Source organism: Molothrus ater, chromosome 38 (genome assembly GCF_012460135.2).
Source record: "Molothrus ater isolate BHLD 08-10-18 breed brown headed cowbird chromosome 38, BPBGC_Mater_1.1, whole genome shotgun sequence".
Lineage (NCBI taxonomy): Eukaryota > Metazoa > Chordata > Aves > Passeriformes > Icteridae > Molothrus > Molothrus ater.
In genome coordinates this window covers 271,941-290,571 of record NC_071665.1, presented here as the reverse complement: position 1 = coordinate 290,571, position 18,631 = coordinate 271,941, and the positions used below count along the sequence as shown (strand labels likewise).

General features: G+C 47.0%; 1 long non-coding RNA gene across 1 annotated transcript; it reads right to left on the bottom strand.

Annotated features, from left to right (window-relative positions):
- Positions 1 to 7,773: 7,773 nt before the first annotated feature.
- LOC129047072 (uncharacterized) lies at positions 7,774 to 8,755 on the bottom strand. The gene is made up of 2 exons (XR_008509033.1): positions 8,655 to 8,755; positions 7,774 to 8,134 (listed from the first exon to the last, which is right to left on the bottom strand). It is a non-coding gene; the product is annotated as an uncharacterized LOC129047072 (long non-coding RNA).
- Between the last annotated feature and the right edge of the window lie 9,876 nt (positions 8,756 to 18,631).

Sequence of the window (18,631 nt, the reverse complement as noted above, 5' to 3'; positions counted from 1 at the left end):
AATAAAGGGAGAGGCCATGGGGCATTCCCCTGGGATCTCTCGAATTTTTGGAGGACACAGCCTCCTTTTTATCCCAATTTCCCGGCCCCATTTCCCTTCTCTCTTTCCCCACTGGCTGAGGTACTTGAGAGGGACAGACTCCCCAATATGCCTGATACTGAAGATTTCCCTCTGATGTATAACCCACCCTTTTCATTTTTAATTCTTATGGAATGGAGGGGTTTTTCTTCCCCATTGTTTCTTTTATCTTTCAATGTCCAATTTCATTTATCAGCAAACCTAAAGTTTATTTGTAAAAGCAAATCTCTTTTTCCATTCACCAATCAGTGGAACCCTTCCCATTGTTAGTTTTATCTACCAGCAGACCCACAGCTTGTCTGTAAAGACAAATGCACTATGCCTCTCACTAGCTATCCCATAACTTGCCTTTCTGTGCAAACACAGAGGTTTCAGTTGCCCACCTTTCAGAGACTGGAGCCTGCCAGACCAGGATGAGCATTCAGCAATGTCTGCTTGAATTATCTGAAGTTTTCAATCCAGAAGCCCAAGCTTATGAAGTGTGATTCCTCATTTAATTTCCTATATTCAAAACTGATTTTCCAGATCTACTCATGAGATTGTTCTCAAGGTCTCCTGAGGATATGGAATGGTTTGGAAAGCAAACTAAGGAACAAGGCACAAAAAAAATGTTACAAGGCCAGGGAGAAAATGCTAAGGGGGCTATTGTATTTTCATTGCACTGTTATTAGCTTGCAATTATATATATATATATATATATATATATATGAATATATAACTTGCAATTGCTGTGGGGTACTCAACAGTTTATTCAGGTTGAGAACTTGAGTCAAAAGTTTATTACTTCATTCCTGAAGCTGCACACTTGAAATTCTTCAAGTTTGTACATCCCCGGTGAATCCTGTATGCAAAATACTTGAAAACACATTCTTTATCTGAAAGGAAAAATAGATTTAGGCATCATTGCAAGCATTATGAAAATTCATAAATTCTCAAAGTACTAGGTTAATTCCTGAGACTATTTTTATCTTTTGCTCTTGTGCTTTTTGTTGTCTTATTTCATATTCTGTTACTACCTGTAACCTACATTAATCCTATCTCACTTCAGTGCAATAATAAAGCAAATAATTACCCAAGGGATGAAAAGAGTCTATTCCTCACTTTCTTGCATAAGGATGAAAATGGAACATTTCAGGGACATCAACAACTCATTTCTCTTAATAGTACCCAAAAAAACCCACCCCCCCAAAAAAGCAGCAAGCTTTAAACACTCCACAGATTCTGGCTGAAGTAAGAAGCTCACAAAGGGCACTAAGCCAGGGAGACGTGCACACCATCACCTCATCTGACAAAAATGAACCTGTTTCTCACCACCAGCCAGTTCATAGACCCAAACTCCATCCCCAGCCCATGTGGAGGCAGTGTCAAGGCACCGGAACCGGGAAGTGTCCCAGGATGCAGAGATAATGCTGCCAGCAGCACTGGCTCAAGCACATTGAAGTTAAGCTGTTGCTGTACAGCAGTTTCTTCAGACTGCTAGGTTCCATGGTCCTGGCTGCATTTTTCACAACAGCCACTTCAGTACAGGACCTGGTGTAGTGAAAAGTTCTGGAGTTCTGTTTCCTGTCTCGTAAATTCCTATTTCTCTTCTTCTTTAAGACACCCACAACTTGAGACACCTCAGGAGGCAACACTTAATTGCAACCAGTTCCCAAAGTGAGCTTGTAAATGATGCTCTATGTTTACATTATCTACTATGGGGATTTCAAAACTCTAAGCTGTTATTTTTTCAGTTAAAAATGCCTGCCAATACAAAGCTGAAACTTGGCCAGTTTTAACTCCAGAGGAGAATACTCTCTGTCCCAGACCACCATCCAAACACACCCTTGGCTTGGGTACATACAGCTCTTGCACCTTTTGGGTATCTTGAGTGCAGAATTAAAAGATCCAAGACCAGGGGTACAAATACAAGCACTTGTGTAAACAACTAGAAGCAACTAGGAAATTGTTGGGTTGTTTAAATTTTATAGGAAGAATTAACACAGCAGTAGTAGAAATCACCTTTCTACAGAAGCAGCTCTCACAACTAGCGCGCTTAAGACTGCACCACAAGTAGTTACTAGAGGTGAAATCCAGTTGTTACATGCCACCAATAGCATGTGGAACTGCTGTAGGAAAATACCACAGACACATTTTCTTCTCTTTTTCTTTCAGTTCCAAAGAGAGTCATAAAACCTGTCTGGCTCCCTGGGTAGCTGTGTTAACACTAAAAATACTGACCAGCAGAAATGATTGCAATCACACTCTATTAAATGATCAATCGAAATCCAAATTATCAAAAATGAGAAAAGATTTATTTATCTTTTTCTGCGACCAAAATACGGTCCTCAAAACCACCACAGCCAAAGAGACAGCGTCGAGCCCGGGGTCAGCGCTGGGGGAACCTGGATCCCACCTCTATCGCATCGGACCCTGCCCCGTTCATTGTTCATGAGAGCCACTTCTTGCAGGGATGCTTTGTACAGTTTATTATGCCCGAGGCGAAGGAGTCCCAGTTTCTTTTGTAATTCTGCATATTCATAGTTGGTTCTTTCCCTGTGCAGAGCTGGACCATCGCCATTTCCTTGTTGATAGCCAGCGCTGATGGATCGGGGAAGTCGGGTATTCACATGTACCTTTCTGGCGACTTTGGCCATCTTGATCGATGTTATCAACAGGGCAATGATCGCTCTGAGGTGTCTGCCCATGACTCGGGATAATGGTGATCATTGTGCTGGGTGCCTCTATTCATAAGCTAAGTGCTGATTGTTCTCCTGCTGCCTTCAGGAATTTCGGAATTTGAATAGACGTCTGCCTCTCGGGCTGCTTGTGGTAAGAGACTTGTTTGGATTTCACAATCTTGATGAAATACATGCTTTTAGAGCATGAATTATTTCCCAACATATATTACAACACCACTACAATCTTTCACAGAAGAAGGCAATCATACAGATCAGTGTATGGTCAAATTGCCCCCTAATTCTCATAAAGTCCATCTACTCTGGATACCCTTACTTTGTACTTTTGTTTCTCGGTCATCACAGAACTGAGAGCTGCAAGAAAAAGAGAAAGAAATATGAACAGTCCTTGGGTAAGGGAAATACTGGACTGTCAGGAACTAAAAATAGTTGATAACATCTGCACCAGGCAATTTCTTTTACTCTCCACCAGTTTCCATTTCAGGCATCCTGTTAGCATGACTAAGAATTTTGCAGCTAAATGCAATGGGCTGCAATTTGAGAGGCCTACAAGAAAAAAACCTTATCAGACCTTTTTTCCCCCTCAAGTGACAGGTGCAAATGACAAAGTGAAAGGGCCTACAGAAATTTAAAATTTTCTAATTTTAGAAAAATATAGTATTAGCATCAGATTCCACAGGGATAGAGATATAGGAGCAGCAAGGAAATGCTCCCAGAAATGGTTCCTAGCCTGAAGAGACAAGCTAGCCACAGGAACAGGAGAGAGCCACTTCTTTTAAAATGTGTGAATTACTGAATGCAAGAGCCATTGGCCCTTTCAGCTTCTCTTTTTAACAAAAAGTAAGCTATTAACTTGTGTTTATGAAGACTTTATTTGGACTTCAATGTTTTTGAGACAGCTTCTGAGCAAAATACAAAGAAATTACATTACATATTAGTAAATGCAACATTTAGAATAGCAACTAAATAGTCCTATCTCATAGTTAAATGTTCAGTTCTTCATAAATTGTGATCAAGTCCATGAAATGCAGTACCTAATCCAGTTAAATGCCACCTACACCTCAGATTTGCTTGCGTAACTAATATTTTCCACTCCACTCCCTATCCCTTCTCTCACCACAGTCCTCAAGCCCTCAGCCAGGCACAAGCCAACTTCTCACCTCAACTGCTGTTAGCAATTACCAAGCACCTGTTGGTAATTACCTGAGCACCTGCCCCACCCACAGCAGCTGTAGGTCCCTGGCTGCTGGGAGAACAGGTCTGAAGTGCAGACCCGAACACCACCAACCCCCAACCACAAAAAAAAAAAAAAAAAAATTACAACTTTTCTAAATAATTTGAGACTAGTAAAAGATCAGGACATGGAGGGACTTGTTTATCCCCTTTAGGCCAATCAAGAAAAAGTTTATATCCTTCTCTGGAAAGGGAAGACGGGGGTTTTTCTTGAAGCAGAAGCATGTTTTATCAGCCCCCTTCCTCATTTGTCCCTGCTCCCCAGGAGGCCATTCACTAGGCATATATATAAATATCTATGTCTGAAAACACATCTACATGAGTGCATGACTTGCCCTGGTGCAATTTAAAGCATAGATTTTATTGCACCAAGATGCAGAAATCTGTTCCAGAAGAGGCACATCTTGTGGAGCTGTAAGGACCCTGCCAGCACATCTGCTACCAAAGCAACAATTCCTGCTCTGCAGTGGCTTAAGCGGGCTGAGATGGAAGTGTTTCTTCATCAATGCATAAACCACAACAAAGTAGTGGTGACAAGCCTTTTTTCCAAGCCTGACTGAAGGTTTGGGAAGCAGGTTTGCCTGCAGAGGGCACACAGAAGCATGACACGTTTGCCTACTGTGCACCTCCAATTTCCACACCATCATATCACTCACTACTCGGTCACTGAGCAAGCTGACAGTGTATGACAGGTTATCCATCCTGCACAGAAAGTCACAGAAAGAAGAAGAGAGGAAGAAAACACGGAAGATGACAATGCAAAAGAAGTTGAAGAAGTGTGGCAAGGATTGAGCATTAAGGGACAGAAATAAGAAGAGACCATACCCTTGAACTGTAAAACCCTGACAGGAAACTGCAAGTGCTTGCATCTATGAGTTCACCACCCGGACTTGCATGCTTCTCCACATTACCATTCTTTCAAAAATTTTGCTTCCTGGACAAGCTGCCAGGTCTCCAGTACCAGTCCTACCTCCTTCCAGCAGTCTGCATCTGAGCAGAGAGTTGAAAATAGATCAGGGATTACCTGTTACGCTGTAAGCATTCAAGACAGCCAAAGAACTTTGAGGAAAAAGGCCATACTGAGTGCCCAGGACAAAGAGATCTTAAGAAATTGGAAGAAGGAAGTATTGATTGAGGGTCACAGTTATGTTGAGGTTTAGCCTTTCAAAGGTTTGTTGCTTTTCTACTGAAAACTGCAGGTGAGAAAGCCTAGGCAGAGAAGGGAAGGAGAAGCTGTGTAAACAAACCCATAGCTGTATACAAGGACAGAAGCCGATTTCTTCTTCACCAGGCTGAAGAGAGTGGTTTTATTATTCGAAAACAAAAGCCAAACTACCCCAAGTCAAATATATATTCTCCCACTACATTTAGACATTACAACAATAAAAAAGCGCTATAAAACTACTGCAGTCAATTAGTCAGTTAGGAACAATAAACAGGGCACAGTTTAATAGTATCCATATCTGTCTTTGGAAAGATGAGCAATTACAATCTGCATCCCAGCTCGTGCTCAGTATTTACTACAATCTCAAATAACAATAAAGGCAAACACAACAGATGACTGATGTTCCTACCTTCTGCTTTCCAAACAGAGTTTTAAAAGATAGTTTACTGCAAAATCAGTCTCAAGTATTTTCAAGGCCTTGGGAGCTCTCTAAGTTTAATTAACAACAGAAATAAAAACTATATCTTTATAATAAAGTTATAAAGATCACAACTTTAATATCACACATATAGAATCCATTTTAATATTTGTGTAAAGCCAAAATTATAATATTATAATATTATAATTTGTATATAACAATCGATTTGTAATATTGCTGAAAGAAGGCACACTTTTCTAAATACCTACTGGCTTTGGTAACTGCTAAAGGTAATGTAGATTGGGCTGTACTACTGTTTACTCATCTTTCTGTTGCACAGAAATCTTGGATACTTTAGTGTGTACGTCTGTAATTCTGACATTTTCTGAAATGAAAGCGAGAGGAGAAATGGGCTAAATTCAGATACCTGAAGTTACGTATCAACATTTGCAGACGTAAATCAAATACCCAAGGAAAGCTTTTCTATGGGAAGAATGCCAGAGCAAGTTAAAATATGTATTGATAAGAATAATCAACACAGTAGAAATGAAGAGCATCTGCACCATAGGAGAGAGGGTATAAAATCACACTCTGCATCAAGAGAACATAATTCGTATTTCTTCACAGCCTTCTCCCTTTGCATGCCCCTCTGCAAAGTGCAAGGGGCCCCAAGGACTGAAGGAGACACAGGGAGTCAAATGGAGACACTTGCACCGATCTCACTGGGGGCTCCTGGGGAAGCACTTTGCTTGAGAAGCAAGCCCCTCTCTTCCAAAGGCATTTCCCCAAATGCCTACATTGCCCAGGGAACACCAACACACACTTAAGAAACCCTGGCAAGGCTGAATTACTTCTGCTTCTTGCAGCACAGGCACTCCAGCTGGAGCTCATCTTCCTTGCCCCCAAGTCTGTTTCCACGTGTCCCTTGCAGCACGCAGCCCAGGGCCCCTATAAACAAGAGCTGCTCTCTGCCTCTGCACGTGCCTGAGCTCCTGCCCGCGCTCAGGGCAGCAAAACCAGGCTGTTCCCAGCCTGGGAGTGGAGCCCTGTTCCCACAGGAGGCTCTGGTGAGCCCCTTCCCCACTGTGCACGCAGCCCTTGTCCTGCCCGCCCAGAACGCTCCTGGCACAGCGGAGCACAAGCTGGCCGGCTCTGGGCTCAGCACAGCCCAAACACAGGCGCAGGAAGACGCAGCAGCTGTTTTGCAGCCATGCCCAAGAGAGATGGGAAGGGTCCCCTGCCTCTGGTCTCGCTTGGTTGGGTTTCTGACTGGATCTGAGGCAGGGGCTGCGATTCCTGGCTTGTGGGGAGAGCAGAGCCGCCGGAACCGCACCCAGTGTGCAGGCACTGCCTGACAGCGCTGTGGCCGCTGGGACGGTCGCGCCTCTGAGTCTCAGCCACTCCCTGCTGCTGCTGCTGCTGCTGCTCCATTTGCTTTCAGGCACACCCAAAGCTCACTGCTAGGCCATGGTGGTCTCTGGTTCTGCCCTGTTCCTGTCCGTGTGTAGGCATGGAGCATTGCTGTGCTTTGAGGAAGCTCTTTGTGAAACCTTCCAGCATTGCAAGCTCCTTTGCCCTCAGTGGATGCTTGCCATGGAATCCCACATGGCTGGGTTCACAGCATCCTCAAGCTGGCTCTTCTAAAACCCAGGGTCCTTGTTCCCTTCAGCATGCTCAGCACGACCTTTAACTCCATGGTGCTGTGCAGCTGGAGCAGCAGGACAGGGACCTTTGCAGCCTGAGCTGCCCTTGCTCCTCCATGTCCGGGCCCAGAACGCAGCGCGGAGGAGAACGGCAGCAGGACCCTGCGTGTCCCCTCTGACCGTGTTCACAGGGGTCTCAGGTTGAGGGAAGAGATGAGGATTTGACTCCATGTTTCAGAAGGCTTGATTTATTATTTTATGATATATATTACATTAAAGCTATATTAAAAGAATAGAAGAAAGGATTTCATCAGAAGGCTAGCTAAGAATAGAATAGGAAAGAATGACAATAAAGGCCTGTGGCTCAGACTCTCTGTCCGAGCCCCTGTCTGGGCTGTAATTGACCATTAATTAGAAACATCCAACATGGGCCAATCAAAGATCTGCCTGTTGCATTCCACAGCAGAAGATAATTATTGTTTACATTTCATTCCTGAGGCCTCTCAGCTTCTCAGGAGGAAAAATCCTACCTAAGGAAAGGATTTTTCATAAAAGATGTCTGTGACATATCACCCTTTTTTATTTTAGTTAAATTAGAAAGAAAAGTGTTTGTAATTTTTTCTGCTGGGCTCATGCAGAGGAAAGAACAAACACTTGACAGGTTATCTGTTGCCAAGCAAAACCTCAATCAAGTGCTGATGTGAAATGATCAGGGAAATTCTTCACCTGGAGAACATAAAATTCTATCATATCACTAAAACAATCTTACAATATAAGAAAATGCAAAAAACAATTGCAAAGAAAGTTCATTGCTCCAAGTCCAAACAGCCGAGTTTCAGGAGAAAGTCCATGGAGTGAAGATGTTCCTCTTTGACATCTCTGAAAGTTTCTTTTGGTCCTGAAACAGGCTTGCAGAATCCTGAAACAACAAATTGATAAAAAAAAATCCATCAATAGTTATCAAAAATCCATTCATAGTCATCAAACAATTCTGAGAAAATTTCTAGAATGTCTTGGCAACAGCCTGTTATTGAACCACTTGGGCTGAGGCTAATTTTTGCCTCTTCAATGCTTTTGAGCTGCTGCTAGCTCTTTCAACTCTTTTTATTTAATTTTTTTTAAATTTTATTTTCATTTTTGGAAAGAGCAGCAGCAGCAGAGAGGAGTCTCTGAGGCCCTGAGGGGGCCCTGGCCCTCTTGGAAGGATCAGGAACCCCAGACCGTGCCCACAGAATGCTGGCCCAGGTCCTGACGGGGGAAGCAAAGCCCCCAAACCCAACAGCCGGCCGGGCAGTGGCCCTGGCCCGGGGAACCGAGCCAAACGGCCCAGACCCGACCCACGAGGTGGGCTCTGCGTTGTCACAGACCAGCACCCTGCTGCCAATGCAATGGCAGATGAGTGACCAAACGCTTCCTTCCCCCGAACCACCGGCCCATACCGGCAGTGGGGGAATAGAAGCTGTCCCGAGAATCTTCATCTCGGATCCGGGGATGTTTTTTCCCCACAGCAAGCGAGCGATGGTCGCTTTCCGCTGTTTCCCTCGCCCCTGCAATGCAAATGCAAAAGGTGTTCCCACTTTCTGCCCCTCGCTACCACCCCCAGCCCCTCCGGGCTGGAGACCAGAGGCAGAACTTTCAGGACCCACCCCCCCCACGCCACTGGGGCGCACGAGGGATGGCAGGGAGCTTTGCAAGCCCCAAGGGGGAACTGCCAACCAAACGCAAACTGGCTCGTGAAAAACGCTGAGTTTGAAAGCAGGCAGCCGGGCTGTGCCCACACTCAGCTGTCGGGCCATGCCTCCTCCATGGAAAGAGAGGCCGACACCCCCTTCCCCTGTCCCAGCTCCCCTGCAGGGGCAGCCCCAGGACAGCCTGAAAAACATGGGGGGGAAGTCACGCTGGTTGCAGGTGCCACAGCAGCTGCCACTGGGGGCGGTGGGACCGCGGGCAGCTCTGGTGATGGTTCCGCAGGCTCGGCGTCATTTTCAGCATCATCTTGAACTGGGACCGGGCCGGCGGCAGGTGGCGAGGCCAGAGGGAGTGCATCCCCCACTGGGCCGAAGGCAGCAGCTGTGTCTCCTCCGGGTTCCAGAAGCTGCAGCACGGGCAAAACAGCAAAACCGGCGGAGCCAACACGGGAGACAGCGGGACAGCCGGGGGGGAGGCAGGGCCGGGGGGTCGGCCCCTGGCTCTGGGATCGGCCGCGCAGGCGCAGTCGCTGAAACAGCCGGAGCCGCGGGCGGGGCTGCCCAGGGAGGCGGCCACGCCCGCGGGGCTGGTCAGGGAGGCCCCGCAGGCCCGGGAGGCGGCACCACGGGGACTGGCGCTGCCTGCGGAGCCAGCTGGGGCGGGGTCTGTGGGGCTGGCCAGGGCGGGGTCTGCGGGGGTGGCCGGGGCAGGACCCGGAGGCCCAGCTCAGATCTCCCCTGAGGGCAACGAGGCGGGGGGAAAAGCGGCTCCGTCTGAGCATGCTCCAAAGGCGCAGAAAAAACCTCTCCTTCAGCTGCGGGCAAAGCCTCGACCCCCCGCTGCGATTCAGGCGGGCCAGGAAGCAGCAGGTCGTGTTCCTGGACCGGGTCCACTCCTGCCGGGGCCGGCGGGAAGGGAGCTTGACCCCTGCAGTCGGCAATCCACTGAAAAGAAGCTGCTTTCCATTTCAAAACTGGGTAGTGAGTTCTGAATGACAGATAAATCTGAGGATATCCAAAACCCTGATAACGAGTGTCATCGAAAATGGATTCCATACATTCCCATATATATATATATATATATCAAAAGCATACAGAACATCAACAAAAAACCCAAGGTGTTTTGTCCAACTAAAAAACTCATAGAAATGTCTCGTCACCAGAGGAGCTCTGTCCTCATGACCCCATTCTCGCCAGAGGGTAATAATTTTCTCCTCTAAGGGGGAGAATGGAACCTGCATCTCCATAGGAACCCTCTCCCAAATGTCCTCCCGCATTCTGCGAATGGCAGCATTGTCAGGAAGGGAAGAGTTAACAGTACCTTGTGACAGTGTCCTCTGGGCTTCAGCAGGCTGCTCTGTGCTTCGAAGGTTTCCGGACATCTTGTCTGGAACACTTTTCAAAAGGTTCTCTTTGTGGTCAGCCTTGCTGTGAACTCTGTCCAAATTCAGGATCTTCAGTTCTTCAGCTCCTGGCTAGAATCCAATTCTGTGGTCACTTGTGTGGTGACCATCAATGCCACACACTCGGGGTTTACCCAGTGTAGCAGTGCTCCTGTGGGATTTCACCAAATGAGGAATTCTTCAGTCACTCGAGGTCACCAATTGTGACGGTGGTCGCAGGGGTCTTAGGATGAGGGAAGAGACGAAGATCTGACTCCATGTTTCAGAAGGCTTGATTTATTATTTTATGATAGATATGATATTAAAACTATACTAAAAGAATAGAAGAAAGGATTTCATCAGAAGGCTAGCTGAGAATAGAAAAGAAATGGAATGAATAACAAAGGCTTGTGTCTCAGACAGAGAGTCTGAGCCAGCTGACTGTGATGGCCATTAATTAGAAACAACCACATGAGACCAATCACAGATGCACCTGTTGCATTCCACAGCAGCAGATAATCATTGTTTACATTTTGTTCCTGAGGCCTCTCAGCTTCTCAAGAGAAAAAAATCCTAAGGAAAGGATTTTTCATAAAATGTCCCTGTGACAGGGATGAAAGTCAGGTTTGATACAGAAAATACTTCTTCCCTGTCAGGGTGGTGAAGTCCTGGCACAGGTTGCTCAGACAAGCATAGTAAATAAAGTTTCAGAATTCTTCCTTTCTGTCCCATTCCTATTCCCTAATCCAGGTTTGGTTTCCAGAGTGCCACCTTCTCAGCTGGTTGCCATTTGTGTCCTGCTTTCTCTCCTGCCTTCCTTTGTCTGCTCCTTTTCCATTCTAGTGTCTCTCTTTACCTGTGGCAGCTCCCAGCCAAAGACCCTCCCCTGATTTTTCTTTTTTTTCCTTCCCAATCCAGGTGCTCAAACAGCCCTGGATGAAGTTATGGAGGCTGGCAGTGAAATGTCTTTGTAAGATCTCGCTCCGTTTGTGTCTTGGCCCCTTCAGAATTTTGCCTTGAAGGGCAGGACCATCTTTTCCTCGCTGGCAGCTGGAATTGCAGCCCATTGCAGTGTGTGCCAGAGCTGTCAGAGGGCAATTGCTGAGGCTGCCAGGGTGCTGCTCCTGCCGTGCCTCCCAAGGGAGCTGTGCAGGGGCAGGGTCAAGCTCCAGCAGCTGGCTGGGCTCCCTGAGCAGACAGCAAAGGTGGCTTTGCTGCACATTCTGCAGCTGGAAGCAGGGAAGAAGGGAAGGGAGTCCCTGACAGAATGCTGGAATGCTTGTGGCTGGAAGGAACTTGCCCATGCTTCCATCCAGGCTTAAGGTGCCATGAGGGAGAGGTGCCTCTGCCCCAGTAAAGGGACAAATGAGACCATAGGAGAACAAAACCAGATTGTTTTGGACATGGATTTTATTGAACAAGAAATGGGAGCTAGGGAGATCGAAGTACAAAAGAGGTCTTGGAGAGAGAGAGCTCAGAGGATGATCAGTTGGAAGTAGATACTTTTTAAGGTCCTTTCCTGCATTCTGGGATTCTAGAAGACATGTAGATGTGCATTTTGATTTAATATCCTTCATCTTATTATTATTTCTTTTTTCTCTTCTTCTTTCTCATCTTCTTCTTCCCCTTCTTCTTCTTAATTGCTGCTAGTATTCTTTCTTCTTTAAAATATTCTTCTTCTCCTCCTTCTAAGTAATCTTATTCACTTGTTATGCTCACTTACTATGTCATTCTTATATTTTAATATTCTGATATTAATTACTAGTTGTTCATCTTCCTCTTCAACTTATTCCTATTCTCATTCTTATTATTCTTACTAAATTTACTACTACCATTTCTTCTTCATCTTCTTCATCTTCTTATTTCTATTCTTTTTTCTAAATTTTTAAAATACTTTTGGTCTAAGTTTTTTTTCTTTTTTCTTTTTTTTTTTTTTACTACTACTATTTCTTAAACTCAACTTTAATTTGTTTTGGAAGAATCAAAGTCCTGCAGTCACATCCATGGAGCAATAGCTCCCATCTGTGCCCATTCTTCAGGGATATAATCCCAAAGGACCAGCGTGGAATCCTTTCAAGATGAGAGGAAATGGCCTTTGATGGCACCAGGGGAGGTTCGGATTCAATATCAGAAGGAATTTTTCTCTGACAGAGGGGTGAGGCATTGGAAGAAGCTGCCCAGGGAGGCGGTGGAGTCGCTGTCTCTGAGGCATTGAGGAGTTGTGAGGATGTGGCCCTTGGGGATGTGGTTTTGCAGTGGTGATGGTGCTGCCAGGGTGCCAGTGGCACTGGGTGAGCATCAGGGTCTCTTCCCACCTCGATGACTCTGGGATTCCCTGCTGAGCGCTCTGGCACCAATCGTGTGCCACGCGTGCTGTTTAGGGCTGGCCCCAGCAGTGCCTGTGGGTGCTGGGGAGATGCTCCAGGTTGGCCGGGGCAGCTGAGGCTGCGGGGCCGTGTCCAGGCCGAGGCCGCCCGTGTGGCTCCCTGGGGCCCCGCGCAGGGAGCAGCCGCCATCGGCCGGCCCGGGCTGGGCAGGGCCACGGGCGCTGCTCCTGCAGCTGCCGCGCCAGGCAGGGCCGCAGAGCAGCGCCCGCAGCGCCCGCCTGAGGCGGCCGGGCCGTTTGCCTGGGGCAGCCGCTGCTGCCTGCGGGCCTGCGCTCCCTGGCTGGCCAGCTGAGGTGCCGCCAGGGCTCTGTGGGGCAGGCCCCGGGCTCTGTGGCCCTGCCTCGGGCCCCTGCTGGCCCACGGAGCCTTCGCTGCACAGCGAGGGAAGCGAGGCACACAGGGACTCCGCTGCCTGCCCCTCAACCCAGACCTGCTGAGGGACGGGCAGTGGCAGCCCATCTGCTGCCAGATCTGCCAGCCTTTGGGCCCTGCCTTCATCTTCGTACAGCTCCTGGACGTAGACTTCATGCCAGCTGTTGTCCTCCTCTTCCTCCCACAGCAAGGGAGTGGGCCCAAAGCTGAAGATGCTGTTACCTTCACAGCAGTCCTGTGGCAGGTCTGTGCTGCTGCTGTCTTCCTCCGTGGAATCGTCTTGGAGTTCTCTGAGCTCTGGTTCGCTGCAGTCTTCCCAGCTGGAGAGGTCTTGGGAGCTGCTGAACTCTCCTTGGGACAGCTCTGGCTCTGCCTCACCTTGGCACTCTGGGGACAGCTCAGTCTGGCTGTAGGATTCCCAGTCTTCATCACTGCCAGCTGAGGTGCCCTCCTCACTCTCCTTTTCTGCCAGCACTGAGCCCTGCTCTGCCTCTTCCAGCTGCTCACTGGGGCTTTGGGCTCCCAGTGGGCTGGGTGAGGGGCTGGGGGGGCAGCAGGGGCTGTCTGGAGCAGGGACTGGGCTCTGTGTCCCTGCTGATGGCACCTCCTTGAAGCCCCTAAAACAGTTACTTTCAAGAGATGATGGGTTAAAGCATAGAATATAAAGCAGTTATGGGAAATATTCAATGTTAGGAAACCACATAGAGCAATAAATTGGGTAAGGTATGGAACACAATGACAGGGAAGAGATAAGGACAGACAGTGATAAGTTCAGTGCATTTCAGAGTCAAGAAGAACTGTTGGGTAAAGCACGTTTAGGGCCAACATGTCAAATTGACCCTGAGACCCTTGCCAAGGCCTGGAGACTAAGCCAACTACACCGGGAATTGACCAAATTTGGGGAGAGGTTCAAAAGTTTAAAGAGGAAGACTCCTCGAAGTTGATGAAGGCCGACCGGAACGACCCCTGAGAAGATCCTCAAAAGAGAAGTCCCCGCCCACGCTCCGCCTACACCACTCCCCATATGTATATGCATGAATATGATGTAATCCCAAACCTAAAACTGTATAAAAAGGTACGCTTTTGCTGTAAAGATTCAGAAATCCCATTTTAGGATTTCTCCGACGTCGTAATAAAATACCTCCTGCTTATTTGACTGAGTCTCTTAAGCAGTAATTTCTCGCCTTTTGGGGCAAAAATCGGCATCATTTCTGGCGACCCAGATGGGACGAAGCAGGGGATCCAGGATCTGAGGAGTCCCCTCGCTGGGTCCGGGGCTGGGACCCTCTGGGCGCCCCTGACGACTTTTTGTCAGAAGAGACTCCCCCTCGGACCAAGCGCTCTTTGGTGGACGAAGAGTTCCCTGCATCTCCTGCTTCTCCTGCTCCAAATTAAAGAGGTATTTTTTATCATTGTTCATTGGTTTTAGGATAAAGCGCTTTATGGGAACACGGGGTCAGACGTGACCACCGGAGGGTAAACCAGAGGACGCTCTGGTAAAGAATCCCTAATTGGTATTTTTGGGTACCTTTTGGTAATTGGTGTCTTTGCTAACCAGTAATTGATGCCTTTGGTGGGTACCTTTTGGTAATTGGTGTCTTTGCTAACCAGTAATTGATGCCTTTGGTGGGTACCTTTTGGTAATTGGTGTCTTTGCTAACCAGTAATTGATGCCTTTGGTGGGTACCTTTTGGTAATTGGAAGAAAAAAAAGAAAAAAAAAAAAGAAAAAAAAAAAAAAAAAAAGAGAAAAAAAAATAATAAGGAGAGTAAGAAAAAAGAGGCAAGACTCTGATGCACTTGTTCTTCTTGTATTGATCTTGTTGGTTTGTTTGAAACTGTGATTTAAGGGTTAAAAAGAGTGGTCAGTTTTTGTTTTTATCTGAACTGAACTAAATCCCGGGACTCGGTCCAATTTTCTCCACTCCCTTGGAGGAACTTGGAAGGAGTGTATACGTTTTATACCTTTGTTTAACCCTGTTGTATGCTTTGATGTATTGACTGTAAGATTTTTGCAAAGGGACGAGTTTAGTAGTTTTTATGTTGTCTGAAATTTGTTGTGATATTATCGGCAAAACCGTACTATTGATTTACAGTTTTGCGAGTGTGTGACGGCCTGGAGCCGACCAATATCGGTATCTTACGGTCTGCCGGTGACATCTTACGGTAAAGCAGTGTATTCTGATAGAACGGAAAGGTAGGACAGTTTGAATGAATTGGCACCGTGTATGAGAGAGTGTGTCTGAGACGCAGCCCGGCTGCGAAGCGAGTGGGAGTCCGGCTCTGCAGTTCCTGTCCCTCGCGAGAGGCCAGGTCAGAAAAGGACGAAGTGCTTGGATATTGTATGAATGAGGTGCTAAGATAAACTGGTATATAGTGCTTGTGGGAAGGAGATTTACTTGGTGGGATAAGAAACACCGACCCAGAAAATAGCAATGGGGAGTCAACCGAGCAAAGATATAAATATGAAAACCCCCTTAGGATGTATTCTGAAGCATTGGAAGGACTTAGGGGGGATTCCAGGAAGAAATATAAGTAAAAAGACACTCCTTAAATACTGCACGCAGTGGTGGCCGTTGTATAAATTGGATGATGGTGAGAAATGGCCACCAAAGGAGACAATTAATTATAATACCATTTTACAACTAATGCTCTTCCTCCGCCGGCTCAATAAATGAGATGAAGTGATGTATGCAGACATGTTCTTCACCCTGAAGAATAAACCTGAGTGGCAAAAAGAGTGTGGAATTAATGCAGCCCCTCAAGACCCTCTGGTACTAGCCCTGGAAAAGGATAAGAAAGGCTCAAAACCTAAAGAACGTTGCTGCGATGCATGTAGCATTGGGCAGCGATGTCTTAAGCTAACAAGGAGGGACAGTGGAAAAGAGAGTGAAATAAGCCTGTGGGAATACCATCCAGGGCCCCTCCCCAAACCAGGAGAGGAACGAGAAGATCCGACCCCATTAAAAGAACTGGAACGATGGTAGAAATCTAAGTTTGAGTGCAGCCCTGATAAGTTAGACAAGAGTTGGGGGGAGGCTAGCCCGTTAAGGTCGGAAGATAACAGGGGAGAAGGCAGCCCACAGGGATTGGATAGTCCGCAGGGGTCGGGAAGCTACAGAGATGCTGGAAGCCCACCTAGATTAGAGATTGAGAGAGAGGAAAGCAGTCCGCCGGGAGCAGAGAGCCGAGGGGAGACGCGTAGCCCCCCGAACTAAGCTTGTATGGAGACAGTAGCACACCCAGGAATAGAAGTGCTCGTAAAATAGAAACCAGTACACCAAAGACTGGGGACGAAAGCAACTCACCGGGAGGTGATGTCCCCAAATTGAGATACGGTGAAGAGAACAGTAATGAGACATGTGAGAGCGAGGCAGGGAGCAACTGCACTATTGCTATTGATAGCAATGGGCTTGCGTAACGCGATCCCCAAGGCTATCAATTGGTCAATGCTATATGACATCAGGCAGGGAAAGGATGAGACCCCATCAGAGTTCTTGGATAGACTTAGGGCAGCCATGAGACAATACACACCCCTGGACCCAGCGACGGAAGAAGGGAAACAACACCTGTTAGGATTAATGATGGGACAAAGTAATCCAGACATCAGGAAGAAATTGCAAAAGCTTGAGCATCCAGCAAATAAAAACCTGGAGACACTGCTAAATGAAGCATGGAAGGTGTATAATAATAGGGAAATTGAGGAGAAGAAAAAGGAGGACAGGAGGATAGCTCGAGTGGTGGCTGTAGCCGTGGCAGCTCAGAATACAGGTTACTCGGGACCTGGAACCAGGGGAAGAGGTAGAGGCAATCCGGCAAGAGGGGGGGGGAGACTCCAACCCCATCCAACTAGAGTGGGGCCAAACCAGTGTGCGTACTGCCTGAAAATGGGACACTGGAAGCAGGAATGCCCCCAGTTAAGGGAGAGACTATTGGGCACTACTATGGCCACACAACAGGATAACGACTGAGGGGGACCGGTGGGCCGTTCCCTAGCAGACCCACTGGTTAAAATGGAGCTAGGGGAAGGTGAAAAGGAATTGGACTTTTTGATTGATACGGGAGCAACCTTTTCGGTTCTAAATCAGGAATTGGTACCTAAAAGTGATGAATTTGTGCAAGTTGTGGGAGCAACAGGCCAACCAGAAAAAGCTTACTTTTTGAAACCCATCAAATACAAAATTGGGAAACAAATGGGAATTCATCAGTTCCTGTATTTACCAAATTCGCCAAAGCCCTTATTGGGGAGAGACCTATTGGAGAATTTGAGAGCCATAATAAAGTTCAACAAAGACAAATTGGAATTCCAAGTAAATGAGGAACAGCTGATCACAGCTCTAAGCCTGACAATCAGCTGTGTGGAACCCAAGCCTGAGAATCATAACATCAGGCGAATCCTAAGTGAAGTATACCCACTAGTATGGGCTACTGATACACCTGGGAAATCAAAACAAGCAACACCTATCATTATTGAACTTATACCTGGAGCAAGGCCGGTGGTTAGGAAACAATACCCACTGAGGTTAGAGGATAGAAAGGGAATCGAGCCCATAATTAAAAGGTTCTTAGAATTAGGATTATTGATAGAATGTGAATCAGATTTTAACACCCCAATTCTGCCAGTAAAGAAACCTAACGGAACTTATAGATTAGTCCAAGACTTGAGAGCAGTAAATGAGATAACCAAGACATTACATCCGGTAGTTGCTAACCCATACACGCTTTTAACTAAACTGAAAAATAGTTTGACATGGTTCACCGTATTGGATTTGAAAGACGCATTCTTCTGCCTTCCTTTAGCTCCTGAGAGTCAAAAGATTTTTGCCTTTGAGTGGGAATTTGTGGATAGAGGAAGAAAGACCCAACTTACGTGGACAGTATTACCCCAAGGATGGTGTAACTCCCCCACGATTTTCGGGAATCAGTTAGCCAAAGAGTTAGAACAGTGGGAAAGGCCGCTGGGAGATGGCACTCTCCTACAGTACGTAGACGACCTCCTAATAGCAACAGTGACAGAGGAAGAGTGCATTGCATGGACTATTTCCCTGTTAAACTTTCTGGGTTTAAGTGGATATCGAGTCTCCCAACAGAAAGCGCAGCTGGTGCAAAAAGAAGTGGTGTACCTGGGATACGAAGTCTCCAGAGGACAGCGATCCCTGGGAGCAGCCAGAAAAGAGGCCATCTGCCAGATGCCTAAACCAGAGACGGTGAGAGAACTGCGTGCCTTCCTGGGGATGACAGGTTGGTGTCGGCTATGGATCTACCAGTACGGGATGCTCGCTAAACCGCTGTATGATTTGTTGAAAGAGACCAAGAGTGTCCTAGTTTGGACTCCCGAAGCAGAGGGGGCCTTCAAAAAGCTGAAACAGGAGCTAATGAGAGCACCAGCTTTAGGTCTCCCAGATGTATCAAAACCATTCTGGCTGTTCTCCCACGAGCGACAGGGGATGGCCCTAGGAGTCCTGGCACAGCAGTTAGGACCACGTAAGAGAGCTGTGGCCTACTTCTCCAAACAGTTGGATGAAGTAAGCAAGGGATGGCCTGGCTGCCTGAGAGCGGTGGCCGCAGTAATCATTAATATCGAAGAG